We start from the raw sequence: 13668 nt of genomic DNA, 5'->3' as shown, positions 1-13668 counted from the left end.
ACAATTATTATCAGAGGGCTTCGTATTGGGCTATGGTTATGCTACAAGTGGCTGTTTTATTTCTATTAAAATAAACTAAAACAGGATTGAATACATTCTATATTTTGTGAGATTTTAAACCCACATCTTCAGGAAGCATTTAACAGTTATAATGCACAAGATAAACAATATACATTGAATGTAAATATACAACTATAAAAAAATAGAACAATTCGTTTGGAAAAATTAAATACTTTAATGATTCATTTATGTTTGTAACACTTTATTTTTGTCCGTTTAATGCTAAGCAGCTTATTTGGCAAATGGGTTCTTCTTACCTTTATGAAGTTTACTAAATCAGTACTCGTTCATCCAGGACTCTTCTATATAATGTATTACTTGTTAGAAATTTACAATTAATATGAAAAATTACGTTCTTAGAGTCACAATTAAATAATTTATTATTACAGGATATGTTTAAGTTACGTTGCTTTTGAATTCTCTACAATATTCAATACGTTTCTGGAAACGTAACTTAATTAGTTTTAGGGTTCATTAGCTATTGGTTGTTTTCCTATGGGAAGTTTATATTGGACAAAACTTTTTTTCCAATGTGGAGGTTTGCAAAATATGACTCTCGGTGCTTTAGCCATAAAGCAATGGGCATCTCAACAATGAAGTAAGCCATTACATTTATATAACCAGTTGTTATACAGAGTTGTATAAACCTGTCATTGTTGGACAAACTATATAATAAAATTGCTCACTTCATTGCAAACACATTTCACCATAAGACAAAATGAAACAAAGGGAACATGGGTCTTCTGTGCTTGGTATCCATTCTGTCTGCCTTGTTTGTATGTGTTCCCTACAAAACAATACATTAAATTGTCACAAATGTTTTTGAAATATTCCAGGTATCAAGCTAAATGACTAAAAAATATATTCTGACAAATTATTTCAAATTCAAAACATTGGTGCTACTAAAAATTATAACTTTAAATTTCTTCAATGCATACATTTTAGAAAAGAAGCAAGTTAGTATTACATTTTTTTTCAAATGATTCAAAGTGGCGAAGTTAATTATTCTGCTAATAGGTGCCTCAGCTATTGCTGATTTATTGTTACAAGATACAGCGCATATTGTGCTTGCAACTATGTATAACTGTGAAATTTTTACGCAGGCAGGTTACTTTCTTTATACGAAAAACGTTAATCCTATTGCGCTCAAACCCGAGTTACTCAAACCGATGAAGTATATTAAGGTATAATGCTAGGTAAATTTAGTTTTCTTGTTAAAAATTTCTTTATGAAAAATTAAAACTTTATTTATAAACAGCAAAAACCTAAGCAAACTTCATAGGAGTAAAAATTTCTCTATGTCAAGTAAAACATATTTTAAATTAAGTAAGTACCGTTTATACGTTATGCCTCTGCGGCGATCGGTGTCCCACAAATCCAAAAATCTTCCTTCATCTGACTGTAGGCCACAGATGTAAGTACGAAAATAATATATCGTTTTTACACTAGCTAATGCATATTTCAAATGTCTGTCTCAATTAATAATCCCTTTAACTATGAAGTACTTGATGTTACATATGTTGCACTAAAGTTAAAAAAGCAGTTAAAAACAACTATCCCAATTTTTAAATGTGTGGAAAAACATTATGAGTAATGGAATTACATTAAATTGGGAAACAGATTTTAAAGATCAAATTTCATATTGTTTACTTTCAAAAAGTTTTTTTATGGCATATTTATTTTAAATCATGCTTTGCTGTATGACAATGTTCGCAACAAACGAGGAAGAAAAATCAATATTGCATCACAGCTTTTTACGAGGAACTATTTTTTTATCCTCAACACAGGCTCAATTTAGCGCCTGGTGACTACTATAATATGGGCTTTTTTTCAGTAAAATCGTCATCTTAAAGGCCAGCGCCACAACGACGACAATATTCGCGTTGCGCTTCCGGTTGATTCAGGCGACAATCTTCTATATTAACAGTATACAAATGGTTGTTTTAGATACATTAACTTTAATAGAAATTATATAAACATGTTTATAAAAATGTGGATTTTAATAACAAACAATATTAGAAGTCTAATTGATTTGTTTTTTTTTTTTGTTTTTTTTATAATGCTTACTTAAACATACGATATAATAAGGCATATTATATTCTCAACTGTTGAATATTCCGTTCCTTAACACAGTTACACAATATAAATAAATAAAACCAATGGATCGTTGAACACGCTCATGATCAGAGCTGTATCAGCTATATAATTTAGTTGACCCATTGTGCCCAAAGGAAAAAGTCCAGATGTTAAAGGTCGTGTAATAGAGTGGCCCACCTTATCCGTCCTCCATGCCCAGTTCATTGGTTTCCAAAAGTACGATCAATTTATCGCGTACTATAATTCTATGTAGGGTTGGGCTCCATCAAGTTGAAACCACGTTGCTTCTCGAAAGAGACGTTTTTGTATTGTTGGCTATTTAACGAAAAGCTTAATATAGGCTGTGTCATCACGTAATTCCGTAATTATGTTATGTATTACAAAATATTAATAACGTTTATGTCACTACGTTTTTTATATAATTATAATATACTGATAATTCTTTTTTCTAAATTAATGGTTTTTAAGATATTCAAAGTTGAAAATGTTTCATTTCCACAGTTAACACTTGACCAACGTTTAATATTTCATAGATTTTATATTAATTTTCTAAGACACATACAAGAGACAGATAAGAAACTAAGCACCATATACCATGGTTTTATAGTGAAATATGTTTGTTTTGACATGAGCAAATACTGGTTTTTATCTTCGTCCAGAGAGTTACGGAACAGCTATAAAAACTTTTACAACTTCTAGAAGTGGCTTTTCATAAAATAAATATAATTTAAGCTCGTTTAACTCGCATGATTTCATTTTCACAATGGTCTTTATATATCTTCTTGTAAAATTACAAAATCACTTTTTAAGACTTTAACTATTCTAATGTATAATGTAATGTTATATTCTTACACAAACAAACACACACACAAACACACACACACACACACACACACACACACACACACACGCTTGGATCACAAATAATGTTTTTAATTGCTATAATTTAGAAGCATTTTTACTGTATAACCATACAGAATGGGTTTCATTTAAATGTATAAATAAATTTGCCCTAATAATGAATCGATTCTCAGCCGTTTTAGTGTCGGCTATAATAATAGAAAACAATAGGAGCTACCAAAGTTGAAAAGACATTTTTAATATTAAATACTTGTTAATTATAGATTCGCATAAAATCACAAGTCAGAATGGTGTAAGAATGTTTAATCAGCATCACCTAACTACATAGAGACAATTAAAGTAGTGACTTTCAGCCTCTTTATCTGGTTTTTGACGGTGCCATAACTATTATTTATGTATTTGACGTATATTTTAGGTGTATATAGCTAGTAAATAAATAACAATAAAAAACATTTATGGTTTAATATTTTAACTCTTATAATGCTACTAAAAGTACGGTATCTGAAGAATCTTAGAAAAGATTATTCTATTGATATCAATAAAAATTAAGTTGTGCGTTTAGGCTATACGAGGCTTGCCTCGTATAGTGCAAGATGGGCCGAGGTGCCTTGAATATAATAGAACATGTTAAAACTTAACATGCATATATACTCATTACACCTATGAATGCAAAATTTAAATTAGTAAAATTAGGATAAACGAGAGGAATAATTTGTTATAAATGTATATGAGTTTCCAATGCAAAAGCCATTAAGCTCTGTGGTTTATCGGCACCAATTTTAATTATAATTGAACGCAAACTCATCGGTCATATACTATTTAAAAGCCAACAGAGATCAGAGTATTTTACTCTGTTCAAGTTAATTGCCGTTCATTTAACGCACACTTCTTTTTATTTATTGGGAACTAAAAATAATTACCCTTTAATGTATAATTGAGCTATCATTCCACCTTCAAGTAATGTATAATTCATTTGAAACGAAATAAAACCCAGTGATTGTTTTTTAGTATTAAGAAGGTATTCACTGATCTTTTAACTTGAATCTAAAATGGATCAGGAGAAATGTATTTCAGGATCTACAACTTATTTCCAAAGTGTTCACAATGTCAAACAATTATCCATAGTATCACTATGTTTTTTATGAGTCCAAAGTAACGGGTAACTGCTAGTTTTATTACATAAATTTTTTACACAAATATTTATATATATTATCTCACTGCACAAACTATTTTCATTCAACATTTCAACTCAATCAGTACTGTGCTTTCCTGCAATGGAAAGAATGCATACCTACAAAACTTAAGATCTATAACATTAGTATAGGCTGCTTGTCTCTATAGTTTATGTTTGTTGTTGTTTTTACATCATCATGAATTCTATTGAATACGCTTGTGTACATACAGGCGTGAAACTTAAGCGAGCTTTATTATTCATAGATCTACTAGTTGAGAAACATGACATTTGATACACCGGCAAGTCTTTAATTATCCGATTATCACTTAAGGGGCTGCAGTAAATTCATTGATTTTTGTATATCTCTCCTCAAAATGTATCGAAAAAACTGACTTATAGACTTGAAATTTATCATGAAGCTTTACTTCTGTATTAAGTGAATCGAATTCCATTAAAGCATGTCATTAAATAGGATATGAATGATAGAAACATTTGTATATTGATCTTCAGGTAACTGTAAAATAATGGCTAGAACAATGCAGAATAAATTAACATTTGAAGAGGGTGAGTAAAATTACACTATGTTTTACATGTAACATAGTAATACATCTACCTATATATAAAGGTTTTGCAAGCACCTTAGTGAACCTACGTTCTGTTTAAGTTCAACAATCTTAAAAGTACAATGTTTGTATTCTGTAGTGTTTGGTTGCATCTTTTTGCAGGATATACGCGCGTGCTTGTGTGTGTATGTGTGCGTGTGCGTGTGCGTGTGTGATCACATATGTTCATGTACGTGTACTTGTTTACGGCCACAAATAACACTGTCGGAGTGTCAGACCTATGTTTTGGTCTGGTGGCATTGGGTCTGAGCCAAAGTGCGATTTATATTTGTCTCAACGCATTTGTACCTTTCATTGGCAACTAGATTCATCTTGTCTATGAATGTTGTTTGACTTTAATTGACAGGTAGAACTATTATCTTTGGAGAAATACATAAATACTCAAACCGTCCAAAGTCATATTATAGAAGTTGCAAAATGGGTTAAATGGGATATCATTTGTTACCTTAAATATTTTTTGTTTTCTTTCCCGTAATTTCAATTTAATATTCTACATATATAGTTTTATTATCTTTAAATTTTCATATATCTGGAACATCTTTCGGATTAATAAAGACAAAGTAACTGTATGCTACACCTCACATCGCTTAGCTTTGGTCGAATTCAAATTTTCAAGTCCATAGCTCATTTCATTTTTGAGATGTCCGACAAGCTGACAAATGATGATCAGACAAGTCTAATCGATGAATGAATTCACACTGCTCTGTGAAGTATTGAAGTTTCATGTATAGTATAAGCCTTCTGATTAAATCGTTATAATTTTTTACTGCTATATCACATGTTAAAAAAATACCATAACATTTTGTGTGTCCACTTAAAACTTGAATCATTTAGCAAATTTCTCGATGCCATCATGGTTATCAACTATACTAATATAAGAAGTTTCTCTATTATTCAGGCGGCCCATGACACGTGATCCAACTCGATGTTGCCTGTATGGAAATTAAAATATATTGGCCAGTTGGTTTTCAAGATATGATGCAGAAAATTTTAGATACATTCAGTTTTCCAACATTTTGAACAAAAGGCTTCACTAAAAAACTAGTCCAAAAACGAACACTTTACAGCTTTAAACATCCATATGCATGCTTTAATAAGAGAGACATACTTGATTGCAGATTTGGAATTTTATCAATATAAATCATGATTTGTCAGTAACGAATCACTAATTTGCACTAAACATGGCTGCTTTCACTAACCGCTTAATTTCCTCTTGTTTTTATCTCAAAGGAAAATGTATACCTATTAAATTTTATTTTTGTTTAAAATATATAGCATACTAGTGGTATTAGAGTGAAAATCGAAGCAGAGTCTTGAATCCTTCAAATTCCAAATTTAGTCGAAAACATTAAAACATTTTATGCACTAAACACTTCCATAAACCTGTAAACCTTACATATTAAAAGAGGTTTTCTTAAAACTCATATAAAAGATGTCGTAGAATTTCTAAAATAATTACGGTTAAAATCCCTGGATATATTTATATTTCCTTATAAGGAGATATTTTTATGCTGCGATTTTTCCGATATAGTTTTAATTGTATTCGGGAATGCTATCTTTAATTACCATTCAATCTGTATAAAATAGCAATGCTCATTAAAGTTAATATGAATCAACAAATAAAGTCATTCTTAAGTCTCACAATGTATATTGTTAAAGAAATTAATGAAAATGTTTAGCTTATAATCATATGATATACTTAGTAAAAATTCATTACTAGGATTCCATAAAAATATCTTTTAGTAAAAATATATTTTATTTAAAATATATTCTTCCCTTCTCTAGAAAAACATTGCTGTGTTTTAAGTATTTATAGTATAAGTTACAGAACAAATCTATTAATCAGCTTACGTCAAGTCGCAATGTTGTGTAGCATTATAAGAGCTTCACAATGATATTTTATCTATGACACATCATTCTATAAAATACTGAAGCAACGCATTTTAAATTTAAATAACTCTCAACAACAACAACAATAACTATAACTTATTGCATTTGTTGTTTTATTTTTTACTTAGCTTTACTCAAAATGAAATTCTAGTATATAATGTAATAAGGCTTAAAACGTGGTAGAGAAAATAATTGGTTTAATAATTCCAAAAAGTACATATATAATATCAGATCGATACTTTACACTTCATTTATGACATAATTTTCTCTATATTAACAAGTTTATCACGTATTTTAGTTTCTTATTTATAGTATATTTTATTCAAAATATCTATTCAATTCAGATACACATACGTTTACGTTTTATATAAAAATTCAATTAAACAAAAAATTTATTTAAAAATATTAAATATATATATATATATTTAATATTTTTAATTAATTTTACAATTAATTATATATAATTAATTTTATATATATATATATATATATATAATATATATATATATATATATACAGGGTGTCATTTAAATCTGGAACCTCTTTTAAATTTTTAAACCACAATATAAAAAAATACCAAAGTTCACAAGTGCCCACTGGTGATATAACGCACACATCAGGCCAATTACCGACCAGATAATCCCTTTGGGGGCGGTCCACAAGGAGTCAGACAAAATTCTTAAAAGGTAGCATAGGTAAAGTTTGGTATAAAATTAAAGGTCTTACATTAGCAGAGTACAATTCCGCAGACGATGGTAGGGGAACATTTTTAACACTTACTTTGATCAACAGGTACTTAAAAATTGGTGTTTACTTGTAATACTTTATAAATTTACATTGTTCAATTGTTTTAAAATTCAAATAGCCATAACTACTGAATGAAATCCACCTTTTTTAAAGTCCGGTTTGCGGCTATTGTACTCTGCTAAGTAAGACCTTTAATTTTATACCAGGTATAACATTAGCCTATGCTGCTATTTTAGAATTTTGTCTGACTCCTTGTGGACCGCGCCCCCCAAATTGATTAATCTGGTCGGTAATTGGGCAGATATTGCGTTACTATCACCAGTAAGCACGTGTGAAACTTAGGTATTTTTATATTGTGGTTTAAAAATTAAAAAAGAGGTTCCAGACTTAATTGACACCAGTATATATATATATATATTATATAATATATATATATATATATATATGACTATATATATATATATATATATATATGAGAGAGAGAGGAGAGAGAGAGAGAGAGAGAGAGAGAGAGGGAGAGTGAGAGAGAGTGAGATAGAGTATTTCCCTTATTTAAAAGAAAAACAAAGATGTAAAGCTTCTATATTTCGTGGGATTTGATACCCACATCTTCAGAAACATAATCAATATATAATCTTCTAAGTAAATAAACTCTAACATAAGTTGACCACTTCAATTGATTATTGCTTTTTTATTTTAACGTTAGACCAAACTTAGGTTTGGCGATTACGTTTTGGTTCAGCACTTTTTTGTTGGTTTAATTATAGTTTTAAAATGTATTTGCGGTTTAAATTTACAAATAATGTTAGCCGCAATCATTGTTTATTTATATCAATCTTAAATTATAAAAACGGTATGTTTAGTAATTATGTTTAATATTATATTTACTGTAGATTTTTTAAATATTGCATTTATTCGTGTATTGTTTTTGCCGTGAGAGCAAAAATTTTTAATAATAGATCATTATGAAATGTAGGGTCCTAACCATGTTAATATCTTTGATATAATAATGAATTACGTTTACTATAGTAAGTTTTTGAGACAATGGGAACTAAAGTAATAATTATTGATATAGGACCTCAAGTAGCCTACCATATATCAATTACAAATACAACAAATGTATAAACGTTGAAGGTGAAATATTTATCTAATTTCTTGCGATAACTGGGATAAACGTATGACTGTGTTACGTGAAAATATGTCAAGATTAGACTAACATTTATACTTACTCCTGTAATTTTGTATTGCAATCATACATGCTCTTAGGTTTATGTAGAAATAACCGTTAATCCTCAGCCTAAATCCGACGGAGTGGGCATGCTCCACCATCAAAATCAAATGCTGGCTATATAAATATGAGGCTTAATATAAACTTTAATTAAATTACATGTTAAATCACTCAAATAACAGGCTTTCGCTTTCGCTCAGCGAAACAAGTTTAAGTATAAAATCCTTACGAATAACTAAAAAGTTCAGGTTTAGTTTTTTTCCTAATTTATGTTTTTGACGAAGCAACCATTTTTTCAACGTGAATTAGATTATTTTTATGCTTAGAATAGATGTTATTAATCACTAACTGTTCATTTATACTTTTAAACTGATATTCTGGGTCAATGTGGTGATTATTAAGGATCATTATTGAAACCAAACTTGGAATAAGTTATGTAATGTATGAATTATGAATATTTTCGTAAAATTTATTTACTCGTTTTCAAATTCTTTATTCTGGATATGTACGTACATTACCCACGAAGAAATATCTAATGATAAATGTTCAACAAGATTTGTAAATAGTAATAATCTGACGCTTTATACAACGATTAAAGGAAGTGCATATACACAGGATGATTGATATAAGTGTACCAACTGTTTTGCTTGATAACTATAAGATATATAATATAAGATTTTCCTAGATATTTATTAAAACAACTTATGTGGTTTAAAAAAGTTTGTTATGTCAGCAATCTTGCCAAAATCCAAGCTAACTTAAACATTTTAAATGCAAAATCGATACTTTTGTGCTGCCTTCAGATATAAAATAGTTTTTCCAAACATTTTTATTCTTGTATCAGTCACTCGAGCTGGCCGGTCGTTGTCGCTCTGCGCTCTGACTGAAGGTTGAGTGTAGTACGTGCTGTGTACAGGTTAGCTTAACCTGCTTGTACTGGACGTTACAGTGAATTCGTTCATTTTCGCCTAATTATGTCGGCTAACTGCAGCATTTGCAATCCGGTGTGTGACGATGAGAATAGTTGTATCAAGTGTATTGGGAAGTGTAGTGCAGTGATACATATTAACTGTGTTCCAAGCAAGACTCGTTCCAAACTCGAGTGGATGTGCGATGTATGCAGACTTGAAAAGGAGTCCGTAAAAAAGTAAAAAATCGTCAGCAACTGTAATAACTAAAGATTCTCTTATATCAACCATGAACTCTTTCAAAAACGAAGTTTTTAGTGAGCTTCAAACCTACAGCAAAAAGTTTAAAGACTTCAAATCCTCCTTAGAATTTTTCTCAGAGAAAATGGACAATGCCACTGAATTAATGAATAAAATAACGGAAGAAATGAAAAGTGCAAAGGAAGCCCGACTACTGCGTGAAGAAAACTCCAAGTTGCGCACGGCCGTGCAGGACCTGGAGATGATAATGAGAGACTCGGAACAGTATTCGTGGATCTCTAACATTGAAATTAGCGGAGTTCCTGTGTCCCAGAATAAAGATTTGGAGAGTCTGCTGTGTGACATTTCCAAGGCCATCAACGTGGAGATGAAGGAGGAGAGTGTCGAGATGGCGCATAGAGTCCCCAGCTACAACAAGAAGCGAGCTGCCCCATCGACGTCAAGTTCAAGTCCCGACGAGACAAGGAGACGTGGATCAACGGCTTCAAGGCGACACGACCCCTGACAGCTGACAAGATCAACCCCAGGATGCCGGAGGAGAAGGTGTTCATCAATGAGCACCTTTTACCAGCAAACAAGCAACTCCTCTCCAAGACCAAGGAGACTGCAAGGGACCGCGGCTACAAGTTCGTCTGGACCAAGGACGGGAAGATCTTTGCACGGAAGGACAGCGGCGATAGAGTATTGAAGATCACTGGTGAAGCGAGTGTCAGAGACATGTGAGTACAAAGATGTACATAGTTTCTATATAACTGCATCATATAACAATCAGCCATGTATATAATTAGTTCAGCATATGGACCCAGAAAATAATATTTTGAAATTTAAATATCTAAACAAGGATATTTTGCCTCCTCTGAAATTACATTTAGCTGCATCCATATAAATATTAGAAGATGGAGACAAAATTTTGACATATTACTAGCCAGTTTAGCAAAATTAGACCACGAAATAGATTTAATAGTTCTATCAGAAATCTGGATTTTAGAAGAAGAAATTTACTTGTACGATATACCGGGATATTCTAGTTTTGCAAACTGTAACCAAACATACCGCAGTGGTGGTATTATAGCATTCGTTCGTACGAGTAATACATTTAGAACCAGAGACAAATGCATAAAAATGACCTCCGCCGATATTTTAATTCTAGAGCTTAAAATAACCAATTATATTTTTAATATATTTTGCATTTACAGACTACAAAGTCATACTGCACATAACTTCATTCAAGAACTAGAACCTATATTAAATCAACTTTCAACAAATGTAATTTATCTGGGTGATGCTAATATTTGCATACAAAAATACAATGCAGAGGCAGAAGTATATCTTTCTTTAATGTATAATAATGGATTTTTTTTCCTTTATTACCAATTATACTAGAATATCGCCAGAATCTTCCTCCTGCATAGACCATATTTTTATCAGACATAACAATCTAAACAAATTTGTATCAGGAAACTTTAAGTCCGAAATTACTGACCATAATTTAATAGCTTTGTTGATTAAAAGTGTAAATAATGTTAACCGATTGTCTGAACATAGTAGTTTTACTGTAACTTGTGAAAAGTCGATTTTGAAAAGGTAAAGAATTTTTTAATGATTATAACTGGAATAATATGTTAGCTGAGTTGAATGTAAACATTGTAGTAACAGCGTTTTATAATGCAATCCAAGAGGCCTTGTCATGTAGTAAGGAGACTAAACTGATTACATATAAATATCAAAAAGCAAAATACAAAAGCCCTTGGATTAATGAGTACCTTTTGAATAAAATTTAAAGAAGAAACAAATTAAGTAAAATAAAAATAAAAAGGCCATATGACTTAGGGATTAAAAGATATTTCAGTATTTTGTAAATAAACTCAATTTAGATATTACTAAGGCGAAAGACAAATATTATTCAAGTTTATTTGATGCGTGTAAAGGTAACAGTGCTTAGCAGTGGAAGTTGATTAACAGCTTAACTGATAAGAGAGATAAGCAGCTGATAACATGTGTTCAAGACAGTGACGGCAACAGTGTAGACGACCCACAACAATTGGCAAACATGTTCAATGTATACTTCCCCCTTAAATGAATGAATAAACGCTCCCTTATCACTGGTGGCCGGCTTGCCCCACACTGGTGGAGTGGATGCATTTGGTTGCGTCTACCAAACAAACAGCATGTTCTTATATCCCGTATGTGAACAAGAAATTCTTAAAATAATCAAATCTCTCAAGAATAAAAAATCAGTGGGCAGTGACTCTCAGTTGAGCTGTTAAAGAAAATCGCTTCAGAAATTTGTCATGTATTGGTACATTTAGTTAATATTAGCTTCTTAACAGGGGAATTCCCAACCAAATTAAAACAATGTATTGTTGTACCGATCTTTAATAATGGTAAGCGGGACCTCCTACACAACTATAGACCGACTGCTTTGCTTTCTGTGCTATCGAAGGTGTTTGAGAGAGCAATGAAACTAAGGCTCCTAGAATTTTTAAATAAACAAAATTTGTTCAGTAAAAAACAATTTGGCTTTAATAAAGGGAAAAATACCGAATTGGCAATAGTGGATTTTACCGAAGGCGTATACAAGGGTTTTAACAATAGCGAAAAAAACATCGGGGATAGACTTATCTAAAGCCTGCGACCTTGTCGATCACGAAATTTTACTTGGAAAATTAGAAATAGCTGGGATAAGAGGCATTCCCATGATGTGGTTCAGAAGCTACCTATTTGGCCGCTCACAGCAAGTACGTATTCAGCAAAATTTGAGTCCACCAAAAATAATAAAAAAAGGCGTACCTCAGGGGTCCGTGCTCTCTGCCTCTTTACTCTTAGTGTTTATAAACAGCCTATTAAATATCCCAATGTACGGAAAAATCAGTGCTTTTGCTGACGACGTCTCACTTCGTACCACAAATAAACATTGCGCTCCCATTTGGACACAAATAACAAAGGATCTCAAATCACTTTGAAGTTGGTGCAACAATAATAAAATAGTAATTAACGTTTCCAAGACCAAAATTGTGAATTTTGACCTTAGAGGGTTGTCTTTCGACACGGATTTACATTTTCACGTCGTTAATGAGTGCATCCAACCTTGCGATTGTGTTAAAATTGAGCAAGTTAATCAAATTAAATATCATGGTGTTCACATAGACGATAACATTTCATGGAAAACTCATACTTCACAATTACAGATAAAACTCAGGAAAAATATACAGAAATTATACTTTTTAAGAAATATTGTAAATTTAAATCTTATGCGGACCCCTTATTTTTACTTATAGAGTGAAGACTAAACTAGGGAATTGAAAACTGGGGAGGGACAGACAAAGTGTCCATTAATCCATTAATAGTAACGCAAAATTATTTTGTGCGTATAATTACCTTCCAACCAAAACGTGCCTCTGCTGCTCCATTATACAACCACTTAAATATTCTTCCCTTAAGTCATTTATTTGTCTACAAAGTCTTAAAAATATTTTTTAATAGAAGTGGAAATTATGGAATCGACAGAGCCTATAACAATACTAGAAGTGTGGCTCAGGGGCTCTACACTCATCCTAAAGTAAAACAATCGATTTTCAAAAAGAGTCATTTTTTTGGGCCCCAAAATTTACAATCAATTGCCAAATTTCGTTAAAATAAACAATAAAAACTGCAAACAGTTTTTGACTAAAGTTAGAAAATGGTTACTGACTAAATATGACGTAAGTTATTTATTTACGATTTTATCGTAAGCCGCAATTAAAAACAAGTAGAATAGATATAGATATAGAATAGATAGAAACAGGTATCATTAGATTGAGTTATTTTCCACATTTTAAT

At 31.3% G+C, this 13668-nt stretch overlaps 1 protein-coding gene across 2 annotated transcripts in view; it reads left to right on the top strand.

The window, feature by feature from the left end:
- LOC124367625 (somatostatin receptor type 2-like) overlaps positions 1 to 13668 on the top strand; it is a 186597-nt gene that overhangs the window by 78488 nt on the left and 94441 nt on the right. The gene's annotated exons all lie outside the window — the stretch shown is intronic.

This window comes from Homalodisca vitripennis, chromosome 8 (genome assembly GCF_021130785.1).
Source record: "Homalodisca vitripennis isolate AUS2020 chromosome 8, UT_GWSS_2.1, whole genome shotgun sequence".
Taxonomy (NCBI): domain Eukaryota; kingdom Metazoa; phylum Arthropoda; class Insecta; order Hemiptera; family Cicadellidae; genus Homalodisca; species Homalodisca vitripennis.
The sequence above is the reverse complement of the archived record's forward strand: the minus strand, read 5'-3'. Positions and strand labels throughout refer to the sequence as shown.